Here is a 12,921-nt window from a genome sequence, read left to right on the forward strand (position 1 = left end):
ATGTGATTTCCTTTGAAACCTATGTATGACTTTAATTTAATACAGCAGCCTCAAAAAAAAAAAAAAAAAAAAAAGACAGTGAGCCCAAGAGAGCTTTATTAAGTATTCTTTTCCATTAATCTTCTACTTTTTTTGTTGTTTTTATAAGACCCTTTCTTTCTTCCTTAACTTCTTTCCTCCTCTTTCTCATCCTTCTTCTTTCTCTCCATTATTTCTTCTTTTCTTTCCGTACCCTGTGGAATCCTCCATGTCAGGCAGGAAGGAAAGAAACCTGGGGAAATGACTTTACCTGGCTGAGCCAGGCCAGACTGTCTCTTACTTTTCATATGGCCTGAGGTTAATTTTCAGTCAAACCAATTTTTGAAAGATGTTTGACTCAGCATGGGGCTGGGCAGATATTCAGGACCTGGATAGTGGGGCCATGGAAAGGATCTACTTAATCCAACTAATGACTTATCATTCCCATTATCGCTATCACCTGTCTTTGGGAGTCCCTTTCCCTCCCCCAAAACACTTCAATAGTATCGAGAGCCCGTCCTATAAAAGATACTGACATATACACTCTGAAAACAATGGGAAATAGTGGTTTTGCACTGCAGGGTTTTATAGTCATCTGGGGTGGCCAGCTATGTGTGCATGAAACAGAGAAGTTTCAACTCAAACTAGACTGAAATGGAATGCACACATGTATCTGCTGACTTGAAACAGATTTACAAAAAGCGACAAATCTTGAGCTTCTGCAAGCTCCTCTCTCTTGCCTGACCTGTATGTATCCAGGGGCTGGTCAGGAGCCGATGAGCGTTCCAAGTGCAGAGGAGAAGCTGAGTTGCAAACAGGTAGCAGTTTTATAAACTGCTTAAAGAGATCACAAGATTAAAAGGGCTTGGATTCTCCAGCCCTCTTTTTGTAACCCAATTTTGTATTCATCATTTTGTATTCTTCATCTTATAAAGGATCCCCCATGTTGTATAAGGCTAAAGTCCCATAATCCTAGACCTGCCTCTGATGGTTCACAAAGCATTGATCCGCATAGTTTTGGGTCATCAAGGTAGATCTTCTTGAGAAGCTTGTCTTAACCTAGCCCTTGATAAGGCACAGGATTTGGCTAGGTGGAGAGAGGAGGTGGGCCATCGTCAGTGAATAGAAAGCTTCAGAAAAAATATTGATCTACAGACAAAACTTTGAGGATCAGTGTTTTTGACAATAGACAAGTATGTTTCTACTTTCTAAACTGAGATACATGTGAAGCACAAACATGCACCAGTCTTGAATTTATGGCTTGATAAATTTTACTTTGCTTAAAACCTTGGAACCATATGCAGATCGAGATATAAAACATATCCATCTCCCTAGAAGTTTCCTGATCTCTGAGTATATAATTCATAATCCCCTTCGCCAGGTTTTTCAGACAGTTGGGGTAGAGCATACTGAGATGGCTGAATTTGGTATCAGGAGATCATATTTTGTGTTGACCTAGTAATGGTGTGGCTATTCAGAGAAAGAATTTATCCCAGAGGGATGGGGAGTTATATCTCCCCTTCTTTCTTCATCCTAAGAAGTGGGAACACCCCACCTCCCGGACAACAGTGTCCAGCTTTATGTGTGAGTGGCCAAAAGTATTATCTGGTATCTAGACAGGGACTTGCAATTTCACTAATGCCCTCAGGTCCCCCAGTGGGGTCATGACTTTGGGCTAAATGTTGCCCTTTGCGTTAGGTTCTTCGAAAAATTATATTTGCTACATTCAGTCTGCGAAGGGTGTCCCATCAAGTTTCAAGGCCTTTCTTTAAATTTGCTCATCAGTAGCTTTCCTCTCTTGCAAAGGAGGCAGAATTAGGCTCACAGGCTCCTGATGAAGGATGAGGGGAGAGAGAATTCTAATAGCAAAGCAGAGCAGCCTGTGGGATGGTGAGCTCAGCCATGGGCCATGCACCAGTGCAAGAGGCCAGTGTGCCGTGCGCAAGCGTCCCCAGCCCCATTGCGAGCCAGGCTGTTCGAAGCCCCTCCTGGAGGAGGAAAGTTGAAAAAGAAAACAAAATCCATATAGTGTACTCCCCCTCCGCCCCTCCTCTTCTGTCTCCTCTGTGTCACTAACCTCGAATGCCCTGCGGGAACCAATTACAGTATTCTAATGAGCGTAGTTTCCAATAACTGCATTTGGCGGGCATGTTACCTCCTCATCCACATGCTGACTGCCACCACCTCATCTCAGATCACCTTTCTTAGCGATGAAGCTGCCTGCCTGGTGCTTGCTAGCTGGCTGGGCATCTCTCCACAGAGTCACCAGGGACAGGGGGCCACAGGACAGCTGTAGGAATACTCCTGTTTGCAGAATGCAAAGGACTGTGGGCCAAGCTGGCAGGGAAATAAACCAGTCAGGTTGGGGACTTCCATCCGATATGGTTCACCTGCTTAAAATAGTCTTTGGGGACTGAAATGAAAAGCCACTTTTAAGGAAAGCCCCCTGTGACTTAGATGTGTTTATAGAGCAAGCGTGAGGTGTAGTGGTCAGGAGCACAAGCTGGGAGTTGAGAAGACTTACCTGAGATTAACGTCTTCCAGCTGTGTGACCTCTGACGAGTTCTTTAATTCCTGAAATGAGCCTCAACTTCACTGTCTATGAAATGGGGATAATAGTAGGTGGTTGTAAATGTTTAAAGAATCGTGTACGGAAATCCCTTTGCATTTTTTTCTTGGCTCACTGACTAAAATCGAGCTATCGTTATTCTAATACAGCTTGGTCTCGTGAAGATAGAAGTAAATATGAAGAACAGAGATTCTTGTCACTCCCTGGCAAAGCTCTGCTCCCTTCCCCTGGCTCCACTCTCATCTCTGCCCAGGTCTGGTCTCTCGACTATTCAGCCCTCTGGTGTACTCCTCTATTCTATGCAGCCATTACAAAGCAAGTGACAAACCCCCATGTATTTGGAAGTGAACTCTCCCAGACATATCGATTGAGAAAGGTACCTTTTTATTCATGACATACATGTACCTGCATATATATAGGTATGAACGTGCATAAAAAGGCATTGACCACGGTCTTCCCCAGGTGAGGTGTGAGAAAGATGGCGATGGAGCGGGGAGGGAGATAATTCCACATTCTATGCTGACCACTCTTGGATTCTCCATATCTTTTAAAGCAAGAATGTATTTAGGCATTTACTCAATAAAAGAAGTAATAAAGATGTGTTCACGTGGTCCAGAGTTCAAGGTTGTGGAGCTGGTTGGGGTCCTAGAGGTTCCCCGTACCCTGCAGCACACCCCACTCACTGAGCCACTCCATACCGGCCTCTTACAGAGCAAAAGAACCGCGTGTTGTCACTCTGCCACTTGTTACAACTCCTTTCTTGGGGGTTCACAGGAGGCTGTGTCATTTGAGCCTCTGACTCTCTCTACTCAGCGATTGTGAGGATTTTGGAGTTTTATCATCTTTTAAAGAGTTTTCAGATTGCTTGTAAAGAAAATTCAGATTTACAAATAGAGAACTTCGAAAGTGACTATTGCCTTTGTATGGATGATTGAGAATGTACGGAAGTATTTCTTTAACTATTTGGCTTCCTTCTCTATGGACACATCTGCTTCCTGCTCATCAGTTCCAGGAAGGAAACCAGGAGGCAGTATCGGCCAGTGCTGGCAATGAAAAATCAATGCCAAATGCAGATAAACGTTCTCTAGTGCCAAGCCAAGTCAGTGAGAACTAGGAGTGGGTCGGCAGAAATCTGATGGGAACTCCTCCTGCATCATGTTTTATTTTTTTTTAGTTTGCAATTATATAATTCAAAGTCAGTAAGGAAATCAGCATCTGTCTTAGGGGATTTGTGTTCTCTCTGGCCCTCTAAGTATGTGAAAGCCCTAAGTATGTTAAGGTGCTTGTTGTCTGGCTGGGAGAGAAGACCCAATCCACAGAGCCTTGGTGTGGGACTCAGGTCGGTGCTTGGGTTGAGAAGCCAGATTGTGTTGTGTGTTCACTACATGGGTGAGGAACACGCCAAGCCTCGATGGCTTGCCTCTCCCTTCCGCATCCTCCAGTGGCCCCACCTTCCTGACCGAGCAACTTTGCGCAGACTGTTCCCCAAGCCTCCGACACTCTTCCCCCAGTTCATCGCTTCACTGACTCCTGCCCCCTTCAGGTTTCAGCTCCTAAGCCCCCTGCTCTGGAATGTCACCTTTGACTTACCCAAACGCCCACCTATTATAAAGCCTTCCCTTCTTACTTTTTCTCATAAACTCAACTTGTTTTCCTTCATAGCACTTGTCAGTCACAATTTATAACCACATATTAGTTTGTCAGATGAATTTATTTAATGTCTGTCTTCCCGAGATTATGAAACTGTTTGACTGTAGGATTCTTAATCGTTTTATCTTCCTGTTCAGTGCTTAGCACAGTGTCTGGAGTATAGTAGATGCTCAATAAATATCCGTTGGATGAAAGGATAAATTAGCCAAATAATTGACTAAATCAGTTAGTGTAGGGATCCTGTAACACATGCTTGTAAGTCTTTACTTCCTCTGCTTAGTCTCACTGAAGCTCTTCTTCTCCATTGATTGAATTCGCCTCAGCCTCAGAACTCAGTAACAGTGACTGCAGGAATGTCGGCGGCATTAAACTCCTCTGTACCTACCAGTGAGAATTGCGTTACACGTAATCTTATTCAGCCTTCGTAACGGTATTGTTATTATCAAATATCAAAGCGCAGGTACTCGGAGATCTCCCAGGAATGCAGCCTGCACCTCAGAACCCCAAGTTCTCTGGGAGGTTGAAACAGCGAGGACAGTGGCTTGGCTCTTTGTGATTTGCACATGGTGTCTCTCTAGAGTGTCTTTAAGCTGAAGGGCAGTGGCTGTGGCTTCCTGGCTTTTGTAATTCTCTCCAGCGCACTAGGACTGCTGGACTCTGCTGAGGAGGAAAGAGCAGAGACAGATTGGTTATTGCTTTTCTGATGCTTTTGGTTACTTGGTCCTGGTGGGCGCTGGTTATAGGTAGGGAAGAAGCTGGAGATATGAGGTAGCTCTGGCTTTAAAGATATAAGATGGTTGATGGGGAGAGCAGCTTGATGTGCAAGGCAGTAAAAGTTATTATCCCATTCATGCATTCTACCTCTCTCTTCACCCCAAGTCCCCAAAGCACAGGGGTGAAGGGAAACCATGTCCTCAGAGGCCAGTGTGCCGTGCGCAAGCAGCCCTGACCGTAGAGCTCGACACTACAGTGAGAGCCTTCATTTCTTCATCTCTAAAGTGGACGCCAGAACGGTTTGTAAATTTTCACGAGGAGTCGATGAAGAAGCACGTGTGACACCTCGCACAGTGCCTGGCACGGCCGCGCGTTTTCAGCGGGCATTGGTTAGTGTTTGTGCTGTGTGTTCACTACATGCCAAAGTCAGGCATCAGTCTAAACTCAAATGCAGACCTTTCTGGTTCCTGTGTTTGTTTCGAATCGCCCCTGATCAATTACAGGTCTGTTTTTCACACTGTGAACAGAAGTGGTGGGGTGGGGTGGAGTGGGGTGGTTAAAGAAGATTAATTAAGAAAGAGTCGTAAAAAAATTCACTCAATACCGAATGAGTGTAATGTTAACATATGTAATTGCTTCTCAACTTCGGAAGCTTTATCAAAGATAAAAATCAACTTCGGTCTTTTTCTCATTGTATATTCAGACCATTATATTCATGACTAACTTTCTGAGCTGTATAATTTTCTCTTGGAAAGATACCTTTTTTTTTTTTTTTTGGCGCTAAGCACAGAAGCCAGTTCCCAGGCACACCCTGGACTTGGGGGAGGAAGGGGAACCTCCCTGTGGAGCCCCCCTCCTCCTAGGGCTGCGGTTGTCAGTGGGCCCACTCCCTTTGTGAGGAAACAAAGGCGATTAATCCCCCAGCCAGCCAAGTCTTGCTTTTGGCTGAGCTGCAGAATTGGCTCCCCCGATTTTACTGGAAGCTGGGAGCCCCGAGTGACTCCATGAGTGTCCATAGTTCAGACCGCTCCAGAGATCTCCAGCCTCTGGGCTTTGGTTCGATCCAAGAGAAGAGGTCCCCGAGTATCTTCTAATTAGGATTTTGTTCGTTTTAAACAAAGGCCCACCCTCCCACCTCGCCCTCCTTGGCCCTCCGGCCTGAACCTGTCATCTGAGTGACAGAGAACAGATCTGTGGGAACCACAGTGTGGAACCCCCTCCCCGGAACCAAGTCAGTGCCTCCTCCTGAGAGGAAAGAAATGAGAATGTCCTAGGGACTTTCACCATGTGGGACGCAATCATAGCCTCCTTCTAGGCTGCTCCCCCTTTGTCAGGATCTCAGGATAGAACTGGGGCTAGGCGGAGCACCCCATTTCGCAGATGCGATGTGACAGCCCTCGGAAACAATGAGCCGAGTGGAAGAAAAGAAAATAGTTTGCCATTTTTTCTTTTTTTTTTTTTTTTTCGTTTTTCTTTTCTCTCAGTGCCCGTTCCTCTCTCCAGGCCTCCCCGCTGCCTCCCGCTTACTCTCCCACTTCGTTAAGTATCCAGTTCTGTGATTCTAGCTGCTCAGAGGACCCCTACCCAGGGCAGCAGCTTCTCTCTGGACGCCTCTCCTCGCCCTAGCCCTGTGTCAGGTGCTAACTTTTCACCTGCCCTCTGGCTCTTCTGTTATCTCTGACTCAGCCAGGTGATTATGGAGACCTCCTTTTCTATTGGATCACCTCTTGCCCCATCACAAAAAAAATGCTGATAAGTTTAAGACAGACTGACTTATCATTGAGGCCACGTAAAATAAAGTCCACGAAAGACTGCCAATACCTTGGAGAGTAGCTGAAACTGAGGTTTCGGGAGCAGTCTGTGTGATTTTGTGTAGGAGAGGGGTGCCCTGAATCCCAAGGCATTCTGCACAGAGAAAATAAATAGTACCTTTTGGTCCCTCAAATCAAGTCCATCCTTGACTCGGAGCAAGAGTTAAAAATGGAGTCTCATGTACCATGTGTTCAAATACTATTTTTATAACTCCAGTTAATTATTCAAATATTTTCTTCTCCTAATTTGACAAATATATCTTCATGACATCCTATAAAGTGCATTCTAACTTAGAATTCTTGGACTCTTTGGAATTAGCATCAGAATATGGACAAACCGAGGAGAGTCGACTCGTGGTGCCCGGTCTTCAGTCCCCCTGCCTTGTCCTACATCCATTTTTGTCCTATGCTGTGAGGGGCCTCACGCACACTGGAGATACCTTTGTCTTAGTCCATTATTCCAACAGCTGCCCCTGCTCAGGCCTGTGATGCATATGTCTGTGCATGTGTTCCCACAGGAGAACAGACTAGAACAAGTCTACTTAGACTCTGAAAGTGGGCTCAGAGTAATTTGGGTAGAAAATTCCAAGGTCTTTGCACTAGAGTATGGTCTAGGAAGCCTGGCACAGACTCCCCATGGGTAATTTCCCATGACCCATGGGCAAGGTTTAGGGAGGCATCTTCTAAAGCTCAGAGCCTAGGGCGGGATTCTTCTTTCCCAAGACTAACAGCAGTACCAACCAAAATGGCAGGTAGTCCCTGTTTCATGCACGTCTTTGCAATCAAGCTGCTGCTCATATGGGCAACTCCACATGGGATGATCGAAGTTGTTTAACTTCAGAGACTGTTGATTTAACAATGGTTTATGAGTCTTCTGGGCAAAAGGGTAAGGGAGGCGAATGAGTTCGGAATAAGATACACGACCCCCTCCTAGATAGCACTGACTAACACATCGTAGGTACTTAATAAATGCATGATGTGTGAATAAATGGTTTATAAAGAACTTCGTACATAAAAAGAGGGACCACTGGTGGAAATTTCAGACACTAAAGCCGATGAGAGAAATTTTGATTGATTTGTAAACTTTAAGAGGAACCTGCTTATTAGATGGAGGCGACCCCTCTATATTAGTTCAAAATAGAACCTATTTCTACACCTAGCTGCACCCAGAGCTGAGAGAATATATGCCTGATGCTGCTGAATCAGATATTTTTTTAAGTCAGGATGTCACTATTGACATGTGGGGCAGGGTCATTCTTTGCTGTGGAGGACAGTGCTATGCATTGTAGGGTATTTAGCAGCATGCTTGGCTTCTAGTCACTGGATGCCAGTAGCATTGCCCTCGAGGCATGACAACCAAAAGTGTCCCCAGAAGTTGCCAAGCATTCTTGGATTAAGCACCACTATTCTTAAGAGAACCGTGTCTCGATAGCTTGGCATCACCTGTGCCCAGCTGGAACTAACACCCAGCGAAATTCTCAGCAGGCTTCGGTTGCACCCAGACTTATTCGTAAAGGAAAATGAGAGTCAAGGGAAGCCAAGCTAATGTTGTGGTGTGCTTTGTTTCATCAGTCTCTAAAATCGTATAGCAAATGGCGATTTTAAGATAAAAAAAAAATGAAGAGCAGTGATGTTTAAAATCTCTTATTGCAATAGCTCTGCTAATTTCTGTTCTTTGTATTTTTAGTGTTAGAGAATGAGAAAGAGTGAATGTGCCGGAAGTTAAAATGCAGAGTGAGATAAACAGAATGAGAGCACATATGCCCAGAGCATCTCTACTCCAGTCCCACGGGAGCTCTTGCAGAGAAGCGGGAAAGGGGTACGTGGCACAGAGGCAGCCCCCCATTTCCACGGCTGTTCTCTAGGCCTTCTTCCTACTGGTCCTCTCATCTCTGCTACTTCCTACATCAAAACAGGAAGTTGTAACTCAGTGGTATGCACATGTGTGCCTGTCATGGCTCACTGAAACTCATACTTCATGAAGGGTCAGCCTGCGTGGCCATAGATGTTATTTGGGTACAAGAAACCCCCAGGATGCAATTTGGCATATTTACCTGCGTTACAGGTGCAAAAATTATTTATGCATGAGAACACACAATTTTGCGTCTTCCCCACTTTTTCTGAGCAGGAGAGGATTGTTTCTTGCTAAGTGAGCTTCAAGAATCTTTTGTTGTTGAGAATCTAGTTAGTAAAATTAAAGTAGCTAATTTAAACTATACAATAAAGAGCAAGAGTGGGGAGGGAATAGAAGAGCAACATTGACTTTGTATGCATGAAAACGCTTGGAAAAAAAAAAGGAGGAAGAGAGATGTTGGGGGCGGGGAATAGCTGCCATATATATGGAGTAAGCTGTTGATGGTCAAAATATTTTTAATTAAAATTTTTTTAATTTAATTTTTTCATTTAAAGAGTATTTTAAGGTGTCTCATCATATATTTAGACTACTTGAAATAATAGAAAATTTTGAAACAAGTTTAGCTACAGAGGTGTGTTTTTTTTTAAAATTTATTTAAATAATACAATATCAGGACTGAGCCATGTGGGCTCAGGACTACTCATGGGCTAAACTCGGGAGCGTCTGAAGTAACTTCTTGGTCAGACTAATTGTCACACCTACTCTGAAGCCATTATTTTATATCTAGTTCCTCTCTTAATTTGGTGCTTTGACAAGAAGGCTAAGGAAAGATTTATTGATCAATCCACAATACACCATATCATTCATTTAATACAAATTCATTCAATGGCTATGATGGGATGGTACTTTGTAAGATTGTGGTGACACGAACAAGAGGGAGACAGAGCCCTGCTCTCAAGGAGCTTAGAGTCTTGTCTATAAATAATGTAATAAATACATATAGTTACCCGCCTATAAGCTGAATGTTGTATAGTCAGATGAAACTGGTATTTTAATAACAATAGAACTAATTCCGAAATTGTACATAGCTTTCTGTAGAATCATTAAGATTTGTAGAATTTTAGAATTAAATTGGTGTATATGATGTGAATAACTTTGTTAGAACTACTCCAGTCTTCGCAGTTTTGAGACGTCTCTAAAATAACAGGATTTGGAGAGATGTTTATTACATTTTGTACTTTTCCTGCTAAATCTGATATGGCTCCAGCAATGAGCAGCACATCTTTCTAACATAATGACTCAGACTCAGAATCAACACAGTTTCAGGAGCAGGTCAGGCAGCTGAGAAAATGCCCCCGTCTGATGCACGCCCTCCACTGTGTTTCCCCTGATGGCACATCAAACTCAAAGTCTTTAACCGATCCTTAAGCTAGCCATGGGATGAGCCTTGCTTGCGTGTGCTTCCCCCTCTGGGTCTGGGGACAAGTTATATTCCATTAGCAGCCTCTCTGGTTTTTCATCTAAAGCCCTTCCCTTGCCTTGGATATTGGCTAACATTTTCCACTGGTCAGAAACTTTGTTTGTACAGCTGATCAAGTTAATGGTTCATCTCCTCTGCTCTGTAGGCACTCCAATTCTACTGTCATCATAACTAGGGTTGGTTATTTTACTTGGCAGAATTATTTCAGTAATATAAGATAACCAGATTGGATTGGTGATCAATCAGTTTGTTCAGTACTCATTCTAGTGAATAAAACCAACCTGGCTCTGGAATGGTTGAACCGTTACTGCAGTAGAGACACATGTGAATCAAAGCTTAGAGACCTCAGGGAATTTCATAAAATCTTACTTTGCAACCAGATGATTGTCCTGTAATATATACTGTATTCTTTTACCCATACATTTCAGCCTTTCTCAGTGCGTATAGCTAGTTTTCTGTGATACATAGTTGAGAAATACCACCATTTGTAAAAGTTGCTTTTCAAAGCCCCTAGACTCAGGGAAGAGTCAAAAGGCCCGAATACTACTGTTGCTCCAAATTGGTTAATAGCTTCTTATTTTTCTATTTCCATTTCTGTGTAAAATGCTGATATGAAAAGAATTTGGAGGGTCATCACAATCTTTGCCCTGATAAACTCAGAAGATTGAGTGTTGAATCATAAATAAATAAACTTAGTTTTTAAATATCATTTGTTCAAAAGGAAAAGGATTTTTTAAAAAACTTAATAAGAGCTTCAAAGTTTACTATATAAGATATAATGGAGAATTTATCAGTAAACTTCAAAAGGTATTTTTTTTTTTCAAAAAGAAAAATGGAATCCCAAGTTTTAGAAGGAGCTTTGCAGGTGATTTGTTATGCAGGTGATTTCAAATTGTGAAATGTGTTGCTAGTAAACAAGAGACATGATTCAGGAGTGTTCAGGAGTTCACTTTAGGAACCGGACAAAAACATGCTGCACTGCATAGTGAGAAAGTCAATCCTTCTTTTCAATTCTCAGTCACCCTTTCTGATTCCTACAAGAAGCAAGTCTTACTTTGGGGCTAGCATGTCTCCATCACCTCTTTAACACCTGCCAATCTCCCTTTCCTTAAAGAGAAGACAGACCTCAGGCATGGAGCCTCGAACGGGCAGATAGATTTAGCTAGATTTTAATACCATGATTCTCTTGCTTGTATATTTTTGTGGTAAACTGCTTAATGGCGAGTGGTGATATTTTTCCATTAGTAGCAGTAATATAGAGTTTTATTCCATGCAACTTTGTTTTAGTGGGGAAAAGGGCCACCCACTTTAAAGAAAAATATTAAGTAATAGTCAAGTGATACGCGAATTCAACAATTGTGAACGTGAGATGGACATGTTTGAAGTTTGGGAATGTGAGCACTCGTGAGTGTCATGTGGGGGCTGAGACCTAATGCGTTTGTCTTCCAGGTAGTTAACTCTGTTTATGTTGCCGTGGATCATTCCTTACCCTCCCTGAACAATCCTCACAAAGAAGCACTGGGGGGAAAGGAAGGCAATTGGAACTTGCAGCTGCCATGTTTAACTTTCACTGATAAACCCATCCACAGAGAGAATCTAAGCACTGGAATCCCCCTTAACATTTTCTAAACATTTCAACATTAAAATTTGACAGTGTTGATGGTGCTAAAGAGACGGCCCCCTCCCCACAAGTCCAGTTTGTCTCATTGACACTGGAGAGGGAGCCAGGGTCACAGTGATTGGCCTGGCACATTCGGACACACATATGCAGTATATCAACCTCATTCAGAATGGGCTTCAACACTTCGATGAAATACATCTTGCCCCATCCTCTAGAGACCACATGAATCCACAAACAATTACCATTTTGAAGAACTTGTGGGCAAGCTAATCCCTTGTGATCAGAGTGTTTTCTTACCATTTTTATATTCTCTCTCTCTCATTCTCTCTCTCTCTCTCTCTCTCTCTCTCTCTCTCTCTCTCTCTCTCTCTCCCTGTCCCCTCTCCCTCTCTCTCCTCCTTTCTCCTTTTCTCTCTCAATTGGGAAGGGAGTAGAAAAATCTTTAAAAAGTTGTGTCAGGACAAGAAGGGAATTCTCTGGCCTGGAAAATTTGTTGGTGGGTTTTAAAATACTATTTTTGAAAATTTATGGATGAGCTCAATTTAGAAAAAGTAAGGAAAGCACATGATGCCATTCAGTCATCTTGGGAGTCGGTTTTTTTCCATATAATGTCGTGCTGAATAAAATCCCAAAGTAATGATTTCCACTTGTTTATAAATAATTCTTGCTTGAAGTGAGCAAGTCCTGAAGAAGAAATAATAAAAACACCACTAGGAGCATCTTTATTTCTTTTAAATATGTTCAACTCCAACCCAGGAAAAATAAATGAACCCTTATCCCAATGCTAAGGCTGCCTTTCCTGTGGGCTGTTTTTTTTCTTTTTTTTTTTAATTGGTGTACCTTTTTTTCCTATAGTCTTCTAACCCATGGTTATATAATTCTTGTTGCAAATGTAGGTCTTTGACACTTTAATAACTTCTTATTGCACTTTTAGGAAAACACACCCTTCTAGTACATTCTTCTTGCCTGGGTGTAGAGCGCCTCTCTAGAGCAGATGTTCATTGCCGTTACGAAAGGGCTTTAGAATGCTGGATGCAGATGAAGCTTGGAGGCGAGTGCCAATTATGTCATATGGTGTCAGTGCCCAGTTACAACCCTAACAGGACCAGCTTTTTTATTATTTTTAATTTTCATGGTTTTAATTATTCCCATGTATACTTCAGGGTTCTCATTATGGAAAACCAGAATTAGAATTGCCTTTTT

This window comes from Pteropus alecto, unplaced genomic scaffold (assembly GCF_000325575.1).
Source record: "Pteropus alecto unplaced genomic scaffold, ASM32557v1 scaffold40, whole genome shotgun sequence".
Taxonomy (NCBI): Eukaryota; Metazoa; Chordata; class Mammalia; order Chiroptera; family Pteropodidae; genus Pteropus; species Pteropus alecto.